Below are 21,632 nucleotides of genomic sequence, written 5' to 3' on the forward strand. Positions count from 1 at the left end.
TCAAAGGCACTTCTGAGCTCTCCAACCTTTTCTATGCTGAGAATTACAAAAAACACCCAGCAAATGATTTAGGTTAACCCTTACGGTGCTAGTATTTTCTAGACCAGAAGGGAAGTGGTGCTACTGTATATGGAACAAGAAAATATATGAGGCACCAAAGTATCGGGTTTCAGAGTAACAGCCGTGTTAGTCTGTATTCGCAAAAAGAAAAGGAGTACTTGTGGCACCTTAGAGACTAACCAATTTATTTGAGCATGAGCTTTCGTGAGCTACAGCTCACTTGACTCCTAATTGTGTGGCTGACTCAGGGCTATCAATAGGGGACTTCAGAGCTGACTTTACAAATGAATACTGAAGAAGAGCTCTTATATGAATATATATTTTTGTATATAATTTTTCTCTATCCTCCTTATATATATATAAGCATATATAACATACACATCAGGCCTAAATTCCAGAAGTGCTGAATTCCCACCACTCACCAGCTTCATTGCAGGCTTGATATCTTTGAAAATCAAGCTTCATGGGAGTCCACAGGATTCAAAGGGTTAAAAACAGGCAATGCCTTTTGTATGTTTTAAGAGTTATGCTTCAGGGCCAAGACCTGGCCTGCTAGGTTTTAGACCAGAGCAAAGTTTAACAGCCATGTTATAAACCCTGTAAAATGGGGGAGGGCTCGAAAGGACACCTTGACCTATGACAAGGCTACCGGGTGCTGTCTAATAATGCTACGATCTTACTGTGGATTTCATTAGCCAACGGGAAAACATCTTCAGCCTTTACAGTGTTCTCAAGGGAGTAAGGTTAATAGGATCCAGATCACGGGCAGTTCCTAGACTTTGTCAACTCTCAAGTAACAAACTGTTATTTGATTGTTCCCTTCACAATGAGATCACATCAGAGATAGGGTCCAGCTGTCCAGTCATCTAGGAGACTAATTAGCCCAATTAATTAAGAAGTTGCTCCATGTTTCCCAGTGTCACTCAGGGTCCTGGGAGAGAGAGACAGAAGTCATAAGGAAAGCTCAGCATCTATTGTGGTGGAGACACAGTAATTAAACTACAACCGACAGGAACTTCTGCTGCTTGAAAAGTGCTAGTTACAACCCATAGGGTCATCTTCTCTTGCTGAATGGGAGGCACGTGCCCATCGATTCCGTTGGCCTTAATGGAAGATGCATAGGGCAGCAAGGGGAGAACTGACTCCATTTTGACAACAATGAGAACTTGACTCAGCATCTCTCTATCCTGTGCCAATCAGGGGAACATCTAGGCACCTAGCATCTTACATTAAGCCTCAAGCACACCTGTAGGGCAGCTGGGCACCTTGGAGGCAATGTGGCTTAGTGGATAAAGCACTATACTGGGATTCAGGAGATCTGGGTTCTTTACACAGCTCTGACACTGCCCTTGTGGGTGTCCTTTGGCAAGTCACTTCACCTCTGTGCCTCAGTTTCCCCAACTGTAAAATAGGATAATGATCCTCTCCTTTGTAAAGGGCTTCGAGATCTACTAATGAAAAGTGCTATATATTATTTATTGATATCTCCATTTTACAAATGGGTAAACTGAGAATGTTCAAAGGGAGTGTTTGAACAATACATCCAAGCTGACCAAGTGAGTCCCCAGCAGAGATGGCGACTAGACCACTGCACCCCTCCCAGGCTGGTATTCTAGGTGTTAACCCGACTCCCGCTCTCACTGTGGCCCGGGGTGGAAGAAGCCTCTGAGGAATCTACCTGTGCTGACTGGATTTGGTTGTCAGTACGCAGCAATGGTCGCGCTGTGGTAATGACCATTGTATTTACTGAACACATGTTCAGCTGCTCCTCCAGGCAGGGGAGCAATGCCTGCTTTTCATTTTGAACCCTGTGAATAACTAAATCCAAATGGGGATCATGAAACTTCACCACTTCCGCTTGTGGTGGTGTTATGGGAGCATCCAAAGGCCCCGCTCAGGATGAGTTTCCATTGTGCTGGGCACTGCACAAACGTACACAGAAAGACATTCCCTGCTCTATAAGTCTGACCAGATGGGACATGGTTCAAAAAATTTAACCTAAAGAGAGGGGACCCAATGAAAATAAAAAATATTGCTTCTTCTCCACTGTCCCTTTGCTGTTCATATTTTTACCTAGCACCGGAAGAGGCATTCATTGTCAGTTGAAACCCAAACAACAAATATTAATGTTTCATTTTAAACCCAAGCCAATCCACTTTATAATCCAAACACGGCATCCTGCATGAGCATTACTGTTGGATAATCACACGGTGCTGTGGCCTTTTGCCCTTGTGCCTCGCACAACACACCCGAGGCGTGAGATTAGGCTCCAGTAATAACACACCCCGTTGTGCCTTTTTGCTCAATTGATAAACCTGCTGTATGAGGAGATATTGTCGTAAAACTGAATGGCGCCCTGTAAATCGGAATCTCACTCTCTTCCTTGTAGCCAGGGAATTAGATGCTTTAGCTCCTCTCCTGGCTTTATTTCATGGTTGCAATATGCAAGAGACAATATAAGCCTGTGCTTCATTGTTTTTAAAATGCTGGGCGCAACTCTGGTGCTGTATAAATAATATCTGCTTTATCTACTATGTTTGATTCCTCTCTCACTTACATCTGTGTAACTCCTTTGGCTCCAATGCAGTTAGTCCCAATACATCTGAAAAGAGAATTAGGTCCTTTTTCCCACCCCCCGGTAGCTAGCGTGTGAAAAGTTACCTAGCCCAGTGCATGGGGCAGGGCAAAATGACAATCGAGCTGAGCTAGTATCCCAAACTGTAACAGGGATAAAAACGGCTTAGAACTAGGAGGCAGGTGTTCGGTCTGATTCCACACACAGACTCTCCCAAGACCATCAGTGGCACACAACTAAGGAGAGCATTTTTAGTCCTTTTAAAGAGTGTCGCTTCAGAGGAAGGTATTTAAATAGCGATGCAAAAATGAAGTCAAAATTCCGTGCCTAGGACCTCTTGTGGGAGCTATTTGCTAATAAAGACGCCAAAGCTTGTATGTATTCTCTCTCTCGCCTTTTAATTTCCTTCTGGGATTGCGTTTTTAACTTTGCTTCTGAAGTTCTCTGTTTATCGCGAAGTGTTTATAAAGTTGAACGAGCAAAACTTTGAAAAGAAGGTGGTTCCCCTCCAGCTCTGGCAGGATTGCTGAAGTCCAGTGTATTTACATAACAGAATGGGACCCTTTGTTCACGGCCTCCCCAGCAGATTGATTAACAAAGAAATACACTGGAGGCGGACTGCATTGAGTTGGCTTGTCGCCTCCCTGCTGAGAGGCACACTGCTTGGCCCAGTCAAAAGCTTAGTCCAGCCACTTTTCACAGTGTCTTTCCCCACCCCGGGCTATGGATTAACCAAGGAGTGATACAAAAGGCACATATGCTCCTGTGTCCAGTCCTGTCTATTCATATGTGTGTTACTTAGCCTAATAAGGATTAGACTTAATGAATTGGAAGGAGTTAACAATATAAAGAGGCAATAGAAAAAGGCCTAAGTAGTCGTAATTCCATTTCATGTAGCTTTGGTGTTGCTTTGCTTTCAGCGAATAGGTGTAATCCTCTTTGAAATCAAAGGTGGTACAAAGTATGAATTTAAATTTGACATTTACAGCTCCTATAAGATTTAGTATTCCAAAAAGGTTTGTTCTTAAAAAGCCATCTGCTCTCCAGGCCTGTCCCTGTACAGAGCTATGCCAAAGTTGGTCTGCAGTGTGGTTTTCCCAGTGAGGGATCCTTGTGTTTCCTATGAATGGGTAGTTTCTGGGGGTAGCATCCTCCTCATCTGGGGGCAAAGAGAACACCATGAGTTAATTTGTCTTAACTAGATTAAGTCAACAAACTACTGGTGCTGTAGGTTATGGAGGAATTTAAGTTTCAAGCCTTCTGAGTTTCAGTTAAATCTGTGACATTGTCTCTCCCTACAGTGAAGCTTGGCTGAGATGCCCTTAGCAGCGGCATCCTTGGGCCATTCATTTCTCCTCAAACCCTCTCTGTGCAAGCAAGAAAGTTGCCCAGTCGGTTGCGACCTGGCAGACCTCATTGGTCATAGATACATTTCATCTCCTCAGAAGTGGCAGCCCTGTCCTGGTCACAGCTTGCTTGATGGAAGAGAGATGTGGATGCTTCACTGAGCAATTGCTGCCATATGTGGAGAGGATGAGCCTGGCTTAATCGCAGAGAGCCTGCTGAAGCTGCATGGGAAACTTTGCAGAGTGGGGGGTGGGGGGAAGCCTATTTAGTGACAGTTCTGTTGGTGTTGGGGTATTTCTTTTTCCTTTTCTTATCCTACTAGGAACATGTACACGAACATGGTATGCTTATAGGCTGATTGGCTCCCGTTGTTTGTATTCTACCTGAAGTCCCATATTCCACCTCAGTCTTGTGAGCATTTTCATGTAGTCAGGGGCTACGAAATTTTGTCCAGTTCAGGGCCATATTGCCAGCTTTCCTGAGAGCTGTTCCTAATGGATATGGTTGCAGCCACGTCCTTGTTTAATACCAGAGGTGCCTACTTGCTTGGATCAAGATGGCAGTCTAATCTCGGAAAGCCACACCATGGCTTTAAAGGGAAAGGCAGCTGTAGGCTGCATTGTAGCACAGTGGGCTGCATTTGCCCTATGAATAGCACTTTGATCACCCTTACATACCTAGTTCTGTGTGTATAAGGCCTGGTTTACATTTAAAAATTCGATCTAGCTACGTGGCTCAGGGCTGTGAAAAGTTTGCACCCTGAGCATTGTCAGCTTAAACACAATTCTTCTGCCGACCTAGCTACCCAGCACCTCCTGCCAGCCGGGAGCCCCACCAATCAGCACCTCCCTCTTCCTCCCCGTGCCTCCCGCCCGACACGATCAGTAGTTTTGCAGTGTGCAGGAGGCTCTGGGGGGGGAGGGGGCGGAATGGGGGTGGGGCCTGGGGCAGAGCCGGGGGGTCAAGTACACACACACCCGCACGCACACCCCGGCACATTGGAAAGTCAGTGCCTATTCTAGCTACTGCCTCTCGGAGCAGTGGGTTAACCACAGAGATGGGGAAACCCTTTCCGTTTACCTCAGAAGCGTCTACACCAGCGTGCAGTAGCACTGCTTGTAGTGTGGACATAGCCTAAGTGGTGGTGTGGAGGGAGGCCATGACACTGGTTTGCTGGAGCCGATGTGAATTGGGAGTAATTCCGCTGAAACCAATGGAAATGCCTTGGTATAAAAACAGCAAGAGTGGAAAGAGAATCCGGTCCAATGTCTCCAATTCGTGGTCTCATTTAAGTCCTTCAGCTGTTAAAGAAGCTCATCTATTATTGCGTTTTATTATTCTTTGTGGCTAGGAGCCCCAGTCATGGGCCGGGATCCCATTCCGCAAGGCACAGTGCAAACACCCAACAAAGACGGTCCCTGCCCAAAGTTGCTTACAATATAACATCTCTGTAGCTTACAAACATGTCTCTCTGCTGATGCCTCTTGCATCCTTCCTTATAGGCTCAATGCCAAAGGCATGGCAGACTTCTGACTTGCTTTTGGGGACGATGCCTCCAAAAGATACCCAAATACAGCACTCTGGTGCCTGGAAAAAGGAAAATCAAGAGGGATTTACAGTATTTGAATGGACAGTGATGGATGGGGAGGGAGTGCCTTTTCTTCAATTCCCCCTAATCCAGTGGAGTATGGTGAACGTCAAACCTGTCCTCAGATACATTTTTTTTCTCTCTTTCTGAAGGCAGACAGATTCTGCATGGAGGTGTCATTTGCTGCCTGTCCCTGATGTCATTGATTTTTAAGTCGTTAATTAACGGTAGGTGTCAGCTGGGAAGATGAATGCTGGCCCTCCTCTCCTTTCTCTTTTGGTTTTGGATTGTAAATGCTATAGATCTCCCCTGATGGAGGGGCGAGAGGTCAGAGAGCACGAGAGCATCTCTGAATGTGGGATGGCCGTATGCAGAGCCCTCCCAGACATGCGCTTGATAAGAAGTGGATGGGGAGGAAATATTCCCTTTTCCTGCCTATGCAGCTTCAGATAGAGATGCACCAGCTTTGGATAGTTTGATCCTGGGTTTGTTGGGGAGATTCTTGGGTCATTGCCCTGCTGTGTTGCCCAGCTACTGTCACCATGCCCTGCCTTATGAAGACTGGGAAGGGAACCCATCATGAAAACAGGCAAAGAAGATTTGTTCATGAGAGCATTGGTAGGTATGCCAGTGCCCATTCAGTGCCTCTGCATTCAGAAGTTTGTTCAATCAATTTTCCAATGCTACTGCAGACCTGTCCCCATCTCCCCTCCCTCTCCCCGCAGCTACATGTTTCTTACAATAGTTTGGCTCTGTCAAGTTGCTTGTTAGCTGCGTAACTCACTGGATTAAAATCAAATGAGGAGGGAGGGATAAGGAGTTTGGTAATGGAGGTCTCCAGGTTACTAGTTTAGTAATGACTAGAAGTTGTTACCACCTAATGGCTTTTGAGGGGGGAGGGGGCTGGACAGAATCAGTTTGGTGTTCTCAGTCCAGTTCAGTGAATAAAAATACCACATCACAAAAAAACTAGTTGCATAACTGACACTTGGAGAGACCAAAGACTGGGTCAGGCAAACCAGATGTATTTCCCTTGCACCCACAGAGGTGGTTGCTTCAGGTCATGATAGAGATTCCACAAAGGGGCAGGAACAAGAAGATTTTAGTGCAGCGGCCTGTACCCTACCTGTCCTTCCGGATAGAGAGAGATCTACTCCTCCCATGCTGTCCGTCCGATGCCTTCATGAGCACTAAATATTCATAAACAAATGAGCATAAAGCAATAAAGGAATATTTCACACTTTTCAGTACTGAAATCTCTCTCAGCTCATGTATAGGGAAGCATCTGATGTCCTTGCTTTGTCTGACTGTACCGGGTAATCATTAGGTTGCACTGTAAACTCCTCTAGACAGGAAACTGTATATTAAAATTGTCTGATGGAGACAATAAGTCTCCAAATGTATTACTCCAAAAATGGGGCTCTTTTTATTCCCCCACCCCACCCGCTTTCTCCCAACTGAGGTGATCAATGTATGCTCGGTGTGATTTTTGCATAAATGAGCCTAACATTTTCAAAACAGCTACAGAATTAACCAAATGGCTGTGAAATACCTCCAGGTGCCATCCTGCTAATGCAATCCAGAGTCCTGTGCCATTATGCTGCAAACACCAACAGGCTGCCTCTGCAGTTCTGCACTTTGAACCTCCCCGGACACCAGGAGAGTGTGTGGGCTGGATAAGGGGAAAGGACATTTACTTGTGTAATTTGTTATCTTCTGGGGTAGATGAAACCGCACTTCAGGCCAAACCTGGGTCAGGGTCTCACCTCTCCGCCTCTATTAAGTTTCAGAGGGAGATTTCAAAATGTACTCCTCCTATTTATGTCCTTAAAAAAAAATCAGGGAAAGTGGGTTGTTTTTTGAGAGAGACACCAATTTGTCTTTGGCTAGACTGGGGAGGTGTGGGGGAAGGGATATATTCCCAGCAAGGCTATCTGAGCTATTTGTAGCGTAGTCCTGAAAACTTAACCCTTCCATACAGGAGTATCTTATTTGACAGGAACTCGGTGTTATTCAGTGTAGTTCCTCTTGAGGGCAAGTGGGACTTTACGGTTCTACATCCATGCCAGTCACTGGAGTATCTATGATTCCAAGATGGGATCTTTACAGATGCTCCACCAGAGCTGAGACTGATCTGTCCCCTATAAACTACTTTACCCAGCTCTAAATCAGAAACTCCTTCATGATCAAGGCTTCCCCAGTTACTGCTCCTAGCCACTGGTAGCTATTTGTAGTTTATTTGTTGTGATGGAGGGGGTGTGGTTGGATTCCTAAGAGATGGAAAGACTTGGATGAGAATACATAATTCAGAATTCCTGACTGGAACATGCTGGCGTCTCCAGCAACTCACAAGGCTATGCAGCCCAGCTTGTGTCAGGCGCTTCTGATGAAGATGTGGATTCTTCAAAGTACCAGAGAAGTGTGAGCAATTGCTAGTCTCTCTCACATCCTTGTCCTACCAGCTGAGATTTGCTCTCTGCATATTTTAGCAGGATTGCCATATCAGACACAGGTGTGCGGAGTGGAGGTCACACATTCCTGGCAAGTCTGACACTGGTTTTGCAAACACAGTCCTAAACTTGTCTTTCAAGAGAGGAAGTTCACCAGCTCAGAAAACAGCAAAAGGCAGCATTTCAAGCCAGAAAAAGCAATGGAGAGGCGGGGCGGGGGGGGATAGAACATTTATATGGTCTTTTATTAGCAATAGTGCAGCATTAACACTTAAAAATATAAATGAATGAGGCATGACTTGAGTAGATTGGCTGAGACAAAAGAAGAAATAGGACTATGTTAGGCATTCAGTAAGGCAATGTAGCTGATACTTCAGTGAAGTGCTATCAATATTTTAATGAGGGATTTCCAAAGAAGTAATAGAATTGCCAGAGTGGATCAGACCTGAGTTCCATCTAATTCAGTGTCCTGTCTCTTGACCGTGGCCAGGACCAGACACTTCAGAGGAAGGAGTAAAAGCCCTACATGGGCAGATGTCCCTCGCATTGGGTCTCATCCTGATTTCTAAAATGTAGAGATTGGCTTACTCCCTGAAGGATGAGGTTTAATATCCTCTCCAAAATGTTTGTTGTCATTAATTATAACTCTGGATATTCTTTGATATCCCTATAAATATCAAATCTGTTTTTTTTCCCCCAGTCCCACTTAATTTGTGATGAACACCCATGAACTAGAAGTGCGCATGATCTCAGAGATTCTGGGTGCTGGGGAATCTATTTGCTTTGCTTTTTCCCATTTCAACAGGAACCCCTTCTCCTGACCAAGGAAAGAAGCAATGCCACTTGAAAGACAAATTTTTATATTAAGTGCCACATGCTGGAAATGTTTATACTGCACTTAACCCCTGAAAAATATACTGATTATATTAATAGTATAGCATAGCATTCAGCTGGTGTGATTAGAAATGTGGGGGTGGGGGGAAGGGGACAATCAACAAGGATTAGGGGAAAAAATAAAAATAAGGACCTGGCACTTGAAGCAATCTGATGCATTCCAAAGGCCAAAAAAAAAAAAAATGCTTTTCAAAAGTCTTTAATGACCTCCAAGGGGCAAAAGTAATCTCTGGCAGGGATTATTCTGTGGTATTCAAAAAAAGGGGAGGAACGTCACTAGAGGCAAGGAAATCACCTTCCCTTTCATTTGGTGTCCTAATTTCATCAAAGGGCTCAGGCCAACACTACTTTGATACCTGATATCTGAACTCTGGTAAGGAAATGTTCCTTTGTGGGAAGAAGACGCCTAGAATGCACTGATGGTTATGCCACACATGAGGTGTCAGTCTCCAGCCACCAACATAAATGTTATTAATGAAACAGCAGAATTGGAGTTGGTAACATTATGATGCTTGACAATAAATAATTCTGTAGGGGAGAACATTCCCATGGTACAGTATTTTATTACACCACAAAATGTATGAAAAGTCTCAGGACCCCCTCTTGTTTCAATTTCCATTCCGCAAATGGTTTTCATCACTTCTGCGTGGTTCCCATTTTATTTTAATTTTTTAAGCCTTTCCTTTCAAATGTTTGCTTTGCAGTGGCTGCCCAAACAGATTCCTAAATGGGCTACTTCCTATTTTTCCCCATACACGCAGAGAAACCGTCTCTACTTTTAGCATGGCTGCCTTTTTATTTTCTATCTAAGTGAAAAGACCCACACCAGTCTCTATGATAGAATCTGATGTGTGTGTCTCTGCTGTGACATGTTGCAGCTGCCTCCAGCAGGCTTATAGAAATTTAAAGGCATGGTATATTTTTTTAAAAAGCATAAGCTAAATAGCTCCATAATCACAGTTCTGAGTCGGGCAATGGAAAAGTTTGAAAACAGGACCCTGAATAGCAGGCACGGTTAGGGATTTCATGACATTTCACAAAAGCTTGCAAACCTCAGCCACTTAAGGTTTGTGACTTATTTAAGTGGGGGGCCTACCCCACCCTGTGGCCTCAGATTGCTCCCCAGTGGGTCAGATTCTGTTCTCGGTTACATTTTGTGTCAATCTGGGCTCATTCCAGTGGGGTGAATCCACATTAACACCTTTGTAACTGGGATGGGAGGTGGGTTTGGCCCAATGTTACTATGTATTCTGGGTTAGGTTACTAATTTTTTTTCTGCAGTGTCTCTGCTCTACAGTGGGATTGTGCCCAGCCACTGTACAACAATGAAAGTATCTTCTACCACATCGCCTTGTGCCCCACGAGGAGCAGAGAACAATCCAGTCCTTTCTCTGCTTATTTTACATTCCCCCACACCTTTCTAAAAGTTTCTCTGCTTTAAACTAATGTAAATATTAGTGGGAAATACGAGGGTTTCTGGCCAGTGTTGATTGGCTGTGTGAGCAGGAAGCCTGCCACTCTGACAAAGTCCCGGGTGTTTGAAGTCTCCGGATGCTTTTTATTTTTTTTAAGGTTAGAAAACACTGTGGATACAGCTCTGCTGCAGCTAGGAGGTGTAGTTCCTTGCTCAGGTAGATGTACATGCACTAGTTTGATCGAGCTAGCATGCTAAAAATAGCAGTGGCACGGGTTAGCCACCAGGGTACGTACCGAGGTTCTCAGATAGGATCGTGTTTGGATGGCTAACCTGTGGCCACGCTGCAATTTTTAGCGGGCTGGGTAGATCAAAGCTAGTGCATGTACGTGTGCCCGAGCTGAGAATTCCACCTCCCCGCTGCAATGTTAGATGCACCCTTTGAGTCTAAATTGCAAATGAACTTTTGAGCAGGATCTTGATGCCGAATTTCCCCACATGTGTATCTGAAAAAGCCAGAGCTTGTTTTCTACCTTGGAAGCTGTTCCAGCAATACACACTGTTAATCCACGGTCCTCTCATTGTACTGTAAATCAATCAGCAGGTCATATGTGAAGTGTTTTCTTACACTGAGGTTAAGAGCAGGCCTCAGACATGGTGACTTGAGGTCAGTCCAGCGGCACATCGTGAAGGCTGATGTTATCAATGCTGAGAGGTTTTTTTTGGTGAGCTTTTATTAAGTGGCAGAGGAATGTCACTCATAGTCTAAAGGATGTTTGTGTGAGAGCTTTGGGTTGTGCAATTAATCATTAATTTATGTTTGCATTTTTCCAGAGGAAACCAACAAGCAGCAAGTTAAGTGCATGGAAAGCTTTGCTTCCTCACTGCCAGCATTGGCTATAATTCTTGCTAGGCTCTTTGGTGCAGTCTCGCTCTAGTCGGATTTCTATGGTTCTGTTTATCTTTTCCCATCTTGCCATTTTCTATATAGATTCTAGACCTGCATAGAATATTTCCAACAAACCCCCACATCAGCTGTGTCACAAACTAGAAACTCTGGCCTGATTCATTTAAAAAAGTTCACCCAAACCTTCCAGGAGCCACTGGACCCTGTTTGAGAGAACAGTCCTCGGGATCTGTTTCTGACCACATACTGCATTCAGGCACAATTTATGGCTTCGAGCTCAAAACAAGTCCCTTTGCAACCTTCAGTGTATCCAGTCCGCATTTTCCATGTCCTGTGCCATTCAAGCAAAGTCTCCAGTTTACTGAGAATTTGCTGTACCTAGTGAGGGGCAAACACAGATCTCCTTGCTGTAAATGCAGTGGAGTAACTCCACTGAAGTTACTGCCCATTTACATTTGTATAACTGAGAGCAAAGTCTCACACTGAATCATAGAATCATAGAATCATAGAGTATCAGGGTTGGAAGGGACCTCAGGAGGTCATCTAGTCCAACCCCCTGCTCAAAGCAGGACCAATCCCCAATTAAATCATCCCAGCCAGGGCTTTGTCAAGCCTGATCTTAAAAACTTCTAAGGAAGGAGATTCTACCACCTCCCTAGATAACGCATTCCAGTGTTTCACCACCCTCCTAGTGAAAAAGTTTTTCCTAATATCCAATCTAAACCTCCCCCACTGCAACTTGAGACCATTACTCCTTGTCCTGTCCTCTTCTACCACTGAGAATAGTCTAGAACCATCCTCTCTGGAACCACCTCTCAGGTAGTTGAAAGCAGCTATCAAATCCCCCCTCATTCTTCTCTTCTGCAGACTAAACAATCCCAGTTCCCTCAGCCTCTCCTCATAAGTCATGTATTCCAGGATGTATTCCACATCCTTCTTGTAGTGTGGGGCCCAAAACTGGACACAGTACTCCAGATGAGGCCTCACCAATGTCGAATAGAGGGGGACGATCACGTCCCTCGATCTGCTCGCTATGCCCCTACTTATACATCCCAAAATGCCATTGGCCTTCTTGGCAACAAGGGCACACTGCTGACTCATATCCAGCTTCTCGTCCACTGTCACCCCTAGGTCCTTTTCCGCAGAACTGCTGCCTAGCCATTCGGTCCCTAGTCTGTAGCTGTGCATTGGGTTCTTCCGTCCTAAGTGCAGGACTCTGCACTTATCCTTATTGAACCTCATCAGATTTCTTTTGGCCCAATCCTCCAATTTGTCTAGGTCCCTCTGTATCCTATCCCTGCCCTCCAGCGTATCTACCACTCCTCCCAGTTTAGTATCATCCGCAAATTTGCTGAGAGTGCAATCCACACCATCCTCCAGATCATTTATGAAGATATTGAACAAAACCGGCCCCAGGACCGACCCCTGGGGCACTCCACTTGACACCGGCTGCCAACTAGACATGGAGCCATTGATCACTACCCGTTGAGCCCGACAATCTAGCCAACTTTCTACCCACCTTATAGTGCATTCGTCCAGCCTGTACTTCTTTAACTTGCTGACAAGAATACTGTGGGAGACCGTGTCAAAAGCTTTGCTAAAGTCAAGAAACAATACATCCACTGCTTTCCCTTCATCCACAGAACCAGTAATCTCATCATAGAAGGCGATTAGAGTAGTCAGGCATGACCTTCCCTTGGTGAATCCATGCTGACTGTTCCTGATCACTTTCCTCTCATGTAAGTGCTTCAGGATTGATTCTTTGAGGACCTGCTCCATGATTTTTCCGGGGACTGAGGTGAGGCTGACTGGCCTGTAGTTCCCAGGATCCTCCTTCTTCCCTTTTTTAAAGATTGGCACTACATTAGCTTTTTTCCAGTCATCCGGGACTTCCCCCGTTCGCCACGAGTTTTCAAAGATAATGGCCAATGGCTCTGCAATCACAGCCGCCAATTCCTTCAGCACTCTCGGATGCAACTCGTCCGGCCCCATGGACTTGTGCACATCCAGCTTTTCTAAATAGTCCCTAACCACCTCTTTCTCCACAGAGGGCTGGCCATCTATTCCCCATGTTGTGATGCCCAGCGCAGCATTAGTGACCACTAAACTATGGCTAATGTTTCATAATATAAATTGCCACCCTCCGAGAAATAAAAAGGGAAATCTCTAATTTTTGGTGAGTGATTCAGATATTAGTCTACATGATTATGCACAATAGTTTACAGGGGATAAATAATCCACCGCTCTGCTGCGGATTTGGAAAGATTCCATCTCAGAAGTAGGAATCAGAGCCTATTTGCAGGAGAACCCCATTGAAATGCCATGTCAGGCCAGATCCTCCACTGGTCAGCGTAGTTCCATTGAAGTCAACTTACACCAGCTAAGGATCTGGCCTTTTGTTTCTTTGTGGTCTCTTCCAAACAAGGATGAGCTGAATTTTGCTTTGAAAAATGAACTTGTATGGCACATGTGAACACAGGCAGATCAAATCAGAAGAACATGTTTGCACAAACCGCTGAGTTTCCCCACTGTCCTAGATGGAATTTCGTAGGTTTTCATCCAGTGGGGAGGACGGGGGGGGAATGTAGCTGGCTGGTGTCTAGAGCAGGCAGATCTACTTGTTATGAATAATATAAGGGCCTGATCCCACAAAGACTTATGCACATGCTTAAATCTCCACGAGTAGTCCTATTTGAAGTCAATAGCACCATTCTCCAGGAGTAAAATTAAGCATGTGCATAACTCTTTGAAGGATCAGGGCCTACAATTGTAAGTACTTCAGAGGCAGAGGGTCCCTGCTGACTTTCAGCTCAAATATTGACTAGCATCCTCTCCCCTCATAGCAGAAGGTCTGGTGAATGTCTGGTAGATCTGCCTTCTAGCTATCTAGGGACCCCAGAAACTATAAGACTGGTCCCGCTGAATGCTAACATGAGGCTAACATCCTACCATCTCTTCTCATAACAGGTTGTGGTAAAATGACAGGTTCTATTGTAAAGACAACTCAGACAAAACAGTTGGCTTTGTGTTGTTATAAATCAAACACAACTCACAGCAGGACTTAATTTCCAATAAGACACTGGCTCTTGAAAATTTACAGTATGCTTGGTTAAGGCAAGTAATTTTATTCTGTAACAAGCCCTGGGCTGTGGGGTAACAGCATCGCTGCCGGCAGAGGTTGTAAATATTTTTGGACAACAAAACTATCCATTAAAGAAATGCACCTACAGATGAACAATCTTAAGTTTGCTGACAGTTAAACATCCCTCCGTGATACTTGTTGTTATTGAGTTTGACTGCAACCATACCCCTTTTGATTCCCTGTCCATGTGTAGAATAGGAGATGGGTAATTGTTTGTGGGAACGTGTTACCACTTCATTAGCCAATTCCTCCCTGCTCTTAGATGCCCTTCACATGACAGTATCATGTCATCATTCTGCCATCATCCTGCCCATGACATGGAGACTCATACTAATTTCTCAGCCCAGACCTTTCATCTGGGTCTTAATTATTTTCTCCATTCAGAACAAGCTATTGTTAAAGTGACATCTTAATGCCAGTTATCTGATTGATCTATTACCTGTCTTCCTACCCAGGGACGAAGAATAGAAACCACAGAATCCTTTTGTCGTTGGAACTGGAGAAATACAGTTTTTAAAAAAATCTCAAGGCACCAAACAAAACTTATTGCAAAAAAGAAAAAGTTAACAAACTTCACGTTTGATTTTTGATGGGTTTACTTGAGTGGATAATTTTATCCCAGAACTAATGTAGGTCTTGATGTCCTTCTTACCATTGAAGGATTAAGGACAATTTCAATGTTGTTTGTGTGTACCAGTTCCTTTAAGTGATCATTAGAGAGAGACATTGTCTAATGATCTGAGCACAGGCCTACAAGTCTGTAAACACCACAGTTCTAATCCCTGCTCTAAATCCCACTGCGGTGCGGGTAAATTATTTCATTTCTTTGCCTCTGTTTCCACATATGAGGAATAGGGGTATTGAGAGGATGCTACTAAACAATGGTAAATCTCTGACAATACAGGTGATCCAAGTGCTAAGTGTCAGCAAAACAGCAGCTGTGTGAAATTATGCAGATGTGAAGGCCTGATTCTCTTCTCACTTAAACTGGTTTTACATCAAAGCAATCCTAATGATTTCACTGATGTTACTCCTTATTTACACTGGTGTAGGTGAGAGAAAGAGCAAGTCCTATAAGTGGGGCAACAACTGCCCTTCTGAAGTATGGCAGGCCTGTAGCTTACGTTAGGGCCCATGAAATACTGCCCTGTCACCATTCATACTCTCTGATCCAAAGTCCTTTGGAAAGATTCCCCCTTGACTTCAATGGGCTCTCCACCGTCTGAGGGGTGAATGCACTCAGCTGGTTTAAAACCATTATTTGTACTGAAAGCGCAGTTTTGACTGCCAACATTTTGTTTAAAGCGTTAGCAGTGGCCATGGGTGGGATTCCAAAATGGCAGCCTCTTGGCAATCCCTGTCAGAGAGGCTAAAGACTGAATGGGCAGGAGAGCAAATTACCTTCATCCTGATCCCTTCAGGCCCAGTAGCTCAGTTAATAGCTCAGTCTGTAGGAATCTTGTGCGGCTTCTCCCTATGCCTGACTTTTTGTGCAGCTAGATAAGAGTTCGGTCAACCCAGCCCCCTTCACCAGTGCTACAGTGAACAAAATCATCTTAATGACCTCAGAAATTTAGGAGGAGAATGTGGGAACAAGTCTATATGTAGTTTAAAATGGAATTATTCATGTAATTTATTAACTAGATAAAAAATTATGGTGGCCTATTGTTTGAAATAGGCATGTTCTTCTCTCTCTCTCTCTCTCACACACACACACATATTGCAGCCACATGGATCTTTTAGGTTTCAGAGTAGCAGCCGTGTTTGTCTGTATTCGCAAAAAGAACAGGAGGACTTGTGGCACCTTAGAGACTAACAAATTTATTGGAGCATAAGCTTTCGTGAGCTACAGCTCACTTCATCGGATGCATCTTTTACTGTTTCTCACATTGTGAAGTCCACTCTTTCCCCTTCCTGTGACATCTCCTATACACAAATGCTCTGTTAAAAAGTATATGTGAAACTGAGTTAAGTAACATGAACAAATAATACATGTATTGGAGAGCCTTTATGTTGTGATTGAAGCTAGTTTGCATGCTGATTTGTAGCTCTGTCCAGTGCTTCTGGCACCTGATCTTTCTTGCAAAGTAGGCTGTCCTGTCTCCAGAGTTCTCTACCAATTAAGTAATAAATAAAGATGAAATGAACATAGCCTTTCCTAAAACGATTTTGGAGGTAAAAAATAAGGGAATGGAGGACAGTTATTGATTGGAGCTATAAAAGTATCAGAGTTGCTTTTCTCGTTTATGTTGCCATAGGTTTTGGTCTGGGATGGGTGACAAATGAGTAGAAAATAATTTCAGATGAGGATTAACTTTTTGTTGTTGTTTTTTTAGTGGATGTTTCTAACTGTATCATCTGCAGCTCATCTGTTTGCAATAATGTTGCAGTTTGTTCCTAATGTGACTCTCTAATGAATGTTGCTTTTTAACTTTGGGTTCGCAGAAGTTTATTTTTAGAAGCCCAGAAAGGAATCCAGCCCTAAACCCCTCTCTTCTTAAATTCTCAGATTGCAAGGTCTGCTGGGCCAAGAACAGGAGTTTGATGCATTAAACCTGACACTCTTACATAATCAGCTTCAGATGGCACCTTGATAGCAGCCGCAGATAAGCTGGAAAGCCCGCTGCTGCTTTCCTTACAGTATCTGCTCCCCGGTACAGCTTGCCCACTGTCTGAGTGCAGCATTAAGAAAACAAATAACCAGCTTCACCAAAAGCTTTGGATAAGATACCACATTCCTTTTCCAGCTCACCTTTGCTACAGAGATTTAGTCTTAAACAAGTGGTGACTGGCAAAGGGGCTGTGTATATATCAGGCAATGCGTTTTAATATATACCATCAGACCCTGGAAAAAATTTCTTATTGCAGAAGAGCTTAGTCAATAATAATAATATAAACAGTATCTACTTCTCTTCATTCACAGATATCAATGTGATTTACAAAGGAAGATAGATATTATCCCCAGCTCACAAGGGAGGAAACTGAGACACAGACAGGTAAAATGACTCGTCTAAAGTCACACAACTGGTCAGTGGCAGAGCTGAGAATATAAACTAGTTCTGCTGCCTTCCAGTCCATTTCTCATTGGCTCACACTGCTTCCCATCCCTATACATGGACGTGTATGTATATGTAACTGCAGTGTTTTTCATGATTGTTAAACAACAACAACAAAACACCTCAAACCCTGCAATATGATACACTCATTGCCCCCAAACACTGCGATTTCATTGATTTCGTGGTAGGGTTTAGGAGTATTAGTGCAGAATACCATAGTACTTGGTTTTATATGAGGGATGAGCCCTGGACAGGCAAAAACTCACTGTGTTTTAATATTATTAAACTCCAAGCATCCCAAGATGCTACAAATAGTAAAAAGAGTAAGCATAAAAGGGACTGTGAAAACCTTGTGCTGGGTTGATTTATCCAATGGAAATCAGCAGAGGAACGAAAGCCCAAGTAATTTCTCAGTAGCATTCGGTTGTTGCAGGGAGTCTGTTTGCTGCATGGCAAGAAGCCTTGTGGTACTTGGGTGAAGGCTGAGAAAAACCCAGCCTCAGCCTTTCTAGCCTCTGATGTTAATCTTTGTGATGGGGAGGACAATATTGACAGCAGGATGGTGCGCTCTGGCTTGAATGACAGGCCATATGTTTGCAAAATAGACTGAAGTACCAAATATAAAAGGCATAGGCAAGTGTGGAGTGAGGGAGAGATGTTTTTTGTTGTTGTTGTTGTTTTACATGTAAAACTTCCCCCATTTGGCAGCAGCCCAGTAACAATTAATCGGCAGGGGACTTTTAGAAAGCATCTTCCTAGGAAGTCAGAATACAGAAAAATCCTTCAAATTAAGCATCATTTAAAACAAAGCCCTGCATCAATATAAAATGGTGAAGGGACTTACAGTGAATGTGGATTACTCGGTGTAAGTAAATTGGACCTGATTCTGATCTTGCACCAAGTGTACATGGGTATATATCACTTAGTTTCAATTGGATTATTCCAGATTTTTACACTGATGTAAACAAGAGGAGAGCACTCCAATGGGATCTGCTGTTTCAACACTAGGTGGCCACCTGGGGCTCTCTCGAGTCAGGGACTGTCATCTTTGGTCCTTGGTGACATCCAAGAGTCCAGGGTTTTTAATCCAATCTAGGCTTAATAGTTTGTTTTAAAATGTACACTGCTTAATATTGTATATGAAACACTTAAATGTCCTAATTCATACTAAAGTCAAGGACACGTGAGAATTCTATATGCAATGCAAACCAGTGGATTTTAATAAAAACAATTCTTTGCTGGTTTGAACAAAAACCTGGATGGCTGGGGATCCCTGAGGACCTGAATTTGTCCAGTGTGGTTTACATTTTCAACTGTAATTTGCAAAACCCGCAAACTTTCGATCAAGTCCTGCTCATTTGCTGGGCCCACTCATATGTTTTTTGACCGTCAAGTATTCACACCCACAACCTCCACCCCCACCCCCACCTCACGTCGCCTCCTCTTGCGTGTGCGTAGAACGCGGGCCTGTAGTCTCCATGGTTACCACAGTACCCAAGCTTGGAAAGCGGCTTGCCGAGCTCTAAGCCCCGTGCCTGAGGCCCCGGATGTATTGTTGTCTTTTTTCAGCGCCTGAGTAAAAATATTTTAAATCTCTATGTATTTTACTCAAAATGAGGAAGATAAGCTTAGGAGTGTGTGTGAGAGTGAGATAACATGCTAATGAGTGAGTGTCTTACCCAATAAGTGAGCCTGGACATGTCTGTGCTTGTGCAGTCATTTATAGCTGCTGCTGTTTAACATTTATGTTGTGATCGTGCCTCACCCAGTTCTGGTCTCCACTGTGCTAGGTGCTGTACAAACACATGGAAAATGACAGCCCCTGTCCCGAAGACCTTACAGTCTGTGCAAATAGGTAAGACTCAGGCCCTCACTTTCACTAATGTATATCAAGAGTGTAGAGTCTGTAGGTGTCAGTGGAGTAACACTGGTGTAAAACCCCCATAAGAGGAAAATCTGGGACAAGTGAGTGTAAAATTGCTACAAAGCTGTTTCAGTAACATTTTACAGCCACTTTGCCCAGGTGTAAATAACTACACAGGGCAATTGGGCTCAGAGCTTAGATAAACTCCTCTAAATTTAAATGAAGACCAGTGCTTTTAACTATGCAGCAGTGAGCCAGACAAATGCTGAAGTGAGGATGGGGGAGAGAAAGGGAGATCAGATTTCTAAGCACCCTTGAAACCAAAGCCGCACTGTTTATAAACTTCCATAAATATTAATTGATATTTAATAAGGTAGGCAAACACAAGGGAAAGTATTGTTTTGGCCAACTCCTACACAGCAATCCCAGCCAAGCGTGAAAGAGTTTGTGTAACTTTCCTTAGGGGTTAAGAGCAGGTCACGGAAGGTCCTTTTTCCTGGCCAGTGTCCCAGCTTTTTAAGCTACAAGGGAACACAGTAGGCTCATGGGAATTTAACCCAAATACCTGCTGTCTATAGAGTGAAACTATTTGACTGCACATAGCTTTTGGACTTTAAAGTGTATAGACTAAATAAGAAGGGATCGGGGAAGGGGAAATACCTTCCCTCCTTTTCTTCCCCACCCTCACCAGAAACGAGGGGGCGATGGTAATGTTGCTGATGAAATGAATGATGTTGATTTTCCAATAGGATTATGCTTGAAAGGGGGTTAATGTTTTGTCAGTTGTGAAGTATGATGAGATAATAGCAGAAGTTAATTGATATGCCTTCCCACATAACTTGACAGCTCAGACAGGTGGTGAGTCGCCCTTCTGCTCGCACACATCGGTCTGTTTTCTGCCATGGCTGGGTTCTAACTTACACAGACAAGCTGACTGAGAAATAGGTCAATGCTTAAAAAGAAAAATCCCCTCAACCCAGCACTGCAAATTAGAAACTAACTGTCCCTCATGTCTTCCTGCATAATCTATGTTGTAAAGTGGCGGAGGCTGAGCAGGGGAAAAAAATGCTTGAAAGATTGCCAGAATTATCCAAGTGAAACTCACCTGGTTTTGGAGTGAGTCACCAGCTCCAAATCAGAGACCAAGAGCACTGAAGAGTTTCTTGTCTTTTCGCTAACCTGAATGTACATTGGCCGCTTCAGGGATTCACACTGAGATTCAGAGGGGGAAAAAATCTTTCAGTTAGAGTTAGGCCCGAGTTACAAAATCAGGATCTGAGTTTTGAACCCTCAATAGACTCGGTGTGCTCAGAACCAGGGTTGGATTTTGTCAATTTATGGAGGTAAAGGCTAGCAGTAAAATAAGGAAATGGTTTTGCATTCCCAAAAAATCTGGGGCTTCGCTTACTTTTGATGCAAAGCCCAGTGAAGCGCAGCAGTTCAGTCCAAAATATTCTTGGACATTTGTGGGGTGGGACTTTTCAAAAACACTCAGTTGTGGCCTTCACTCTTCTCCCATGGGATTCTGACTATTGGTGTAAATGGGACAACGCTAAATACTTTTGAAAACCCTTCCCTTCCATTCATCAGATGTATAGCTTGGAGAGATTTGGGCCATGTCTACATTACGGGGAGTATCTGGCATAGCTATGGTGCTGTAGCAATGCCAGCATACCCCGGTAGCATAGACATGGCCTACAGCAATGGAAGGGTTTTTTTCATCACTGTAGGAACAACACAACCCTGAGCAGCAGTAACAAGGTCAGTGGAAGCATTCTGTCATCAACCTAGCAATTTCTATGCCAGGGGTTAGGTCAACACAGCTACAGCACTCAGGGGTTGGATTTTTCACACCCCTATGCACTGTAGCTATGTCAGCCTAAGTTTTAAGTGTAGACCAGGCCACAGGATGTGGGTGGGCAGGACGGTGTGGATCAGAATCAAAGAAAATGTTCACACACTCCTGGGGACCAAAACCACAGGGTTTCATTCAGTTCTGAGAGTGTTATTATTTACATAGAGAAATATGAGAGAGAGAGAGAGAGAGAGAGAGAGAGAGGAAATTTGGAAAAACTCTTAACAACCCAATTCAACAAAACACCCAAATGATGACCCAATTCAAGAAAGCACTTAGTTTCCTGAATCAGCGTCCATAGCGCCTTCTCCTTAACATCCGTCTGTTCCTTACACAGAATGGCCAGGCAATAATGTATCTTGGGGATGTTTTGTTTATTCTTCTTTGTTTTTGAGGGTATAATATATTGTATTAGTTAGCCAGTCTGATGAAATGCCATACTGGAGTCTTTCCTCGATAATACCACCACCAAGGCATTTA

General features: G+C 43.8%; 1 long non-coding RNA gene across 1 annotated transcript in view; it reads left to right on the plus strand.

The window, feature by feature from the left end:
• The window catches only part of LOC140899873 (uncharacterized), a 186,668-nt gene that overhangs the window by 163,647 nt on the left and 1,389 nt on the right, over positions 1-21,632 (plus strand). The window contains exons 7-8 of the long non-coding RNA XR_012155489.1: positions 17,301-17,373; positions 19,224-19,288. This is a non-coding gene — a long non-coding RNA (uncharacterized lncRNA). The remainder of the gene's footprint in view (positions 1-17,300; positions 17,374-19,223; positions 19,289-21,632) is intronic.

Source organism: Lepidochelys kempii, chromosome 17, assembly GCF_965140265.1.
Source record: "Lepidochelys kempii isolate rLepKem1 chromosome 17, rLepKem1.hap2, whole genome shotgun sequence".
Taxonomy (NCBI): Eukaryota; Metazoa; Chordata; order Testudines; family Cheloniidae; genus Lepidochelys; species Lepidochelys kempii.